General features: G+C 45.2%; 2 long non-coding RNA genes across 3 annotated transcripts; one reads left to right on the forward strand and one right to left on the reverse strand.

Moving 5' to 3' along the window:
- Nucleotides 1–3,043: 3,043 nt before the first annotated feature.
- LOC121813646 lies at nucleotides 3,044–4,300 on the forward strand. The gene is made up of 2 exons (XR_006053806.1): nucleotides 3,044–3,244; nucleotides 3,639–4,300. It is a non-coding gene; the product is annotated as an uncharacterized LOC121813646 (long non-coding RNA).
- LOC121813645 lies at nucleotides 4,089–4,529 on the reverse strand. 2 transcript variants are annotated; one of them, XR_006053805.1, is made up of 3 exons: nucleotides 4,464–4,529; nucleotides 4,267–4,378; nucleotides 4,089–4,186 (listed from the first exon to the last, which is right to left on the reverse strand). It is a non-coding gene; the product is annotated as an uncharacterized LOC121813645 (long non-coding RNA). The 2 variants fall into 2 exon arrangements; XR_006053804.1 differs by lacking the exon at nucleotides 4,464–4,529 and having other exon boundaries at nucleotides 4,267–4,453.
- Between the last annotated feature and the right edge of the window lie 200 nt (nucleotides 4,530–4,729).

A 4,729-nucleotide genomic window follows, 5' to 3' on the forward strand; every position in this document is an offset into this window, starting at 1 on the left:
AAAATCAGAGATGAGATTCTGAGGCCACCAAAGCGAAAGCCCTCCGCCACTTGGCTGCGCCTAGAAATCCTGTCCATAAAAATTATGAACAGAACCGGAGACAAAGGGCAGCCCTGGCGGAGCCCATCACCCACCGGGAACGAGTCCGACTTATTGCCGGCAATGCGAACCAAGCTCTTGCAACGGTTGTATAGGGATCGAATGGCCCGTAGCAATGGGCCAGACACCCCATACTCCCGCAACACCTCCCACAGGACACCCCGAGGGACACGGTCGAATGCCTTCTCCAAGTCCACAAAACACATGTAGACTGGTTGGGCAAACTCCCATGATATTCTGTAACTCTGTAACTTCGGTCGTTGCTGTGCTTTTTTGGAAATCGAATTTCCCAGAGGAACCCACCCGAGGGATTAATAAAGTTCTATCTTATCTTATCTCTTAAAGGGTTAATAAAATGATAAGCATTGCTGCTTTACCAGACTATCTATGAAGTTTAACATCCAGGCATCCTTGAAAACAGAATTTATTACAGCTAGCGGAAGTTAGCTCGCTATTTTCGCTAAATATCCAAATATCCCAGAATGCATTTTGTCCAAGAGAAAAAAGCGGCAAAGGCGGAGGAGAGCGGCTAAAAGGTTCGAAACATGACTGTTTCTGTGACACAAAGTAAACCTTTAAGATATTTTAAGCGAGAATGTAGCTGTGTAACCTTCAGATATCTGGGAACATTTTGCCCGGGAACAAAAACAGATGTTAATACGTGGAGATCTTGAAGGCTGCTCCAACAATGATCAGATTATAGTTTAAACATTTGTTCAGTTCTCTTCCAAACACTAGCAGCTCTCTGTTGTAGGTTTTGAGTGTTTACTAAAATAAAAATAAAAGTGTTCTAACATCTCACCTGTTTGTTTTTATTCAGGCATACATGTGTACTATGTTTATTAAGAGAGATGAAGCTTGTGTTTCTGTCATGTAGTGATTGTGTTTAACTGTATGAAGCTTATTAGACATTATGAAACAGATGACACGTAAAAGTGAATTTTGCCAAAGTGCTTTAAAAAAGTATATTTTTTTTTCTTAAAGAAATCTACTACATCATGTGGAATTGTTTTATGTCTTGTGTCATTCTGTATTGCAAATATTGTCGAACAATCGCACCGTGTTCACAGGAAGTCTGGACTCCGGTGTGAAATTACAAAGTACGGACCTGCGTACTTCAGTATTGACAAACAGCCCGTGGCTCTGTCCGAGTGTGTGGACTCTAACCTGTAGAAGATGTTGTTGATCTGGCGGCGGATGTAGGCGCGGAGGCCAAGAAACTTGCCGTAGATCCGGTGCAGGATGGTCTTCAGGAAGTCTCTCTCTCGGGGATCCTCGCTGTCAAACAGCTCCAGCAGCTTCAACACAATTCAACGAGTCAGAGGTCCACAGGTCACACCTGTCACACCTGAACTCTGACACCAACACTAACAGCTGACGTCTTACCAACAGTACAAACTTTTGGTCGATGTATTTTTTGGCGATGTTCGGCTGGAAGTCCGGAGACTCCAGGAAGCGAAGGAAGAACTCATACACAAGCTGTGAACACACACACACACACACACACCAGAGGTGAAGGGAGCCACCAGGCTGAAGAAGGAGTCCTATCGGGCTTGGTTAGCCTGTGGGACTCTGGAGGCAGCCGACAGGTATCGACAGGCCAAGCGGAATGCGGCCTGGGCAGTGGCTGAAGCAACAACTCGGGTGTGGCCTCTCGGTTCGGAGAGGCCATGGAAAAAGACTTTCGGACTGCCTCAAAGAGATTCTGGCAAACCGTCAGGCGTCTCAGGAGGGGAAAGCGGTGCTCTACCTGCACTGTGTATAGTGCTGGCGGAGCGCTGCTGAGGACCTCCTTAATCCCACTGACACGTCTTCCGAGGAGGAAGCAGAGTCTGGGGATGAGGGGAATGACCCGCCAATTTCCGGGGGCGAGGTCACTGAGGCAGTTAAACAACTCCTTGGTGGCAGAGCCCCTGGTGTTGATGAGGTCCGCCCTGAGTTCCTGAAGGCTCTGGACGTTGTAGGGCTGTCCTGGTTGACACGCCTCTGCAATGTTGCGTGGAGATCAGGGGCAGTACCTGTGGACTGGCAGACCGGGGTGGTGGTCCCCATCTTTAAGAAGGGGACCGGAGGGTGTGTTCCAACTACAGGGGGATCACACTCCTCAGCCTCCCTGGGAAAGTCTATGCCAGGGTGCTGGAAAGGAGAGTTCGTCCGTTAGTCGAACCTCGGATACAGGAGGAACAATGCGGTTTTCGTCCTGGTCGCGGAACACTGGACCAGGGCCCTGTTTCAGGAAGCCGGTTTAGAAAACTCAGAGTGAAAAACGATACGCAGGGTTGAGTAACCCCGAACTGTCCAACTCGGAATATTCGGTTTCAGAAAGGCTGATAACAATTAGTTCAGTCAACGCGGAGTTGCTTTAACCCCAAGTGAAGCGCGCGGACGAGGATACATAAAGCCCTGATAAGCGGAGCACAGATTAAGCGAGTCACCATGGAGACGGAGGGAAAGAAGGCGCGGTCAATGTATTTTACAGCGCTTGAGGCCGAAATTCTGATGGCAGCATATGCCGATAACATGCAAATTCCGCGGAAAAAAGTAACACAGCCACAGCTGCAAAAGACAGGGAGCATGCATGGCAAAACATAGCCGACAGAGTCAATGCGTGAGTGTTAATTTAAACATTGATCTAGGGATTTCCACCCATTTAACACGTTATTTTATCATATGTTATTTTATTTGTTATTTTATACATTTTATTTTGTGATGTGATGTGAGCGCAGGTGCAACCCAACAGGCCCCAAACGTCCTGGCAGCAAGTAAAAATGAAATATAAAAATATAGTCCAAACAGGTAAGGTGTAATTGTATTATGAGCCATAGTGCTTGGTCTGTTTGTCCCATGTAAATCAATTGCAGTTAGAGGCTACATTAATTTTCTTTCTGTAAGCACTTATTGAAATTATCTGAGCACATTACAAGTACATATTTGCTTACTCTGTATGCTCAAATGTGACCCGTTATAGCCAACAGAAAAAAAGCGGAGGCCCGAAAAACAGGTGGGGGTCCTCCACCACCACCACTCACAGAGGCTGAGCAGTTGGCCCTCAGCCAAAACAGTGGGCGTCCTGTGGCTGAAGGCATCTCTGCGGGGACATCCTCTGAGTCAATAACCCCGCAAGACACAAGTGCCTACATAGGGGGTAAATTCAAAATAATACATGATGTGCATACATCCTTTCTTCACAGTCACCTTTGCAGTGCTACTCATTCATTTGATAAACTCCTTACCATAATGGATTATTTTGTAGTGAAGTTATTTTCCTACTGATTTTGCCTTCCCTCAGTCTTGGTTGTCTTTGAGAGCATAATGACAATGAAGTGTAAGGTGATTGGTATGTTTGTTAATTGCCATTTGGTCCCTTGTAAGTTATAAGTGACCTGTATGAACCTCATATTCTATCAGTTGATGGTGGTGGTGTACTGCATCTGGTGCAGCCTCCTGTTGAGCCAGACCAACATGCAGTTGTGAGTAATACTCCACAGATTACATGAGTTTACAGTAGAACAGCAATGTTGTTTATTTCTTTACTACAGGAAAATAATGAAGAAACATTGACAGCTGTTACAGAGGAGGAAGCAACAGACACTTTATGAGGTTTACATCTTTTAATACTTTGTGTACAGGAAACACAGGCGACCAATAAAGCCAGTTGAACAAAACATCTGTTTATTCTTCTTTCAACATGTTGAGGTGATGGGTCAAAAGAAATGATTGTGACATATGGTGTCTCTGACTGCGCTTCCATCTTGTATGTCCGTGGGAGGGTCAGGATGTTCATGGTTTGGATCACTGCTGATGTTTGGTTCAGAAGGACAGTGTTCTCCTCTAATTGTGGCAATGTTGTGAAGAATCACACATGCCACAATAATGTCACATGCCCTTTCTGGGGTGACCCTGAGTCTTTGCAGGCACTGGAACCGGGCCTTAAGCATTCCGATAGTCATTTCAATTCTGGCTCTTGTCCTGCAATTAGCCAGATTATATCGCTGCTGTGGGCCCGGTTCAGGGTCAGGGTAAGGGGTAAGCAAATAGGGTAAACATGGATACCCCCTATCACCAAGCAAGTAGCCAGTGAACTCTCCTAAGACAGAAGGATACACTTCAGTTCAAATGTCCCTGAAGCAATTGGTCTTTATATATTTTAAAGTATTCTCAACTCACCATGTCCAAATTTTGTGCTCAGTGTACATTCACGGAATATTTGTGAGTCATGGACAGAGCCTGGCCACTTGGCTTCCACATTTGTGATAATGTTGGCAGCATCATATATGATCTTCACAGTGCAGAGAACACAAATTAGCATCCATTACTATAATGAAATAATTTGTTAGTTTGAAATGCTACAGGGAACTATGTACCTGTACATTAATGCTGTGGAAAGACTTCCTGTTCACATAGTCTCCTTCATTTACTGAAGGAGCAATGATTGGAATGTGAGTGCCATCTGTACAGCCAATCACGCCTGGGAACCCTGAAAATAAATGTAAAATTTAAGTAGTAGTTCAAGTATCACCACATCATGAATTGAGTTTTGTTCATCCTGCTACCTGCAATTTTGTGGCATCCCTCTTTGATAAATCTTGTGGGTCTATGACCGGGGAACACCACAAACGAGTACAGGAGA

The sequence above is a fragment of the Haplochromis burtoni genome, unplaced genomic scaffold (assembly GCF_018398535.1).
Source record: "Haplochromis burtoni strain Fernald_Lab_line unplaced genomic scaffold, NCSU_Asbu1 Contig_2138, whole genome shotgun sequence".
Lineage (NCBI taxonomy): Eukaryota > Metazoa > Chordata > Actinopteri > Cichliformes > Cichlidae > Haplochromis > Haplochromis burtoni.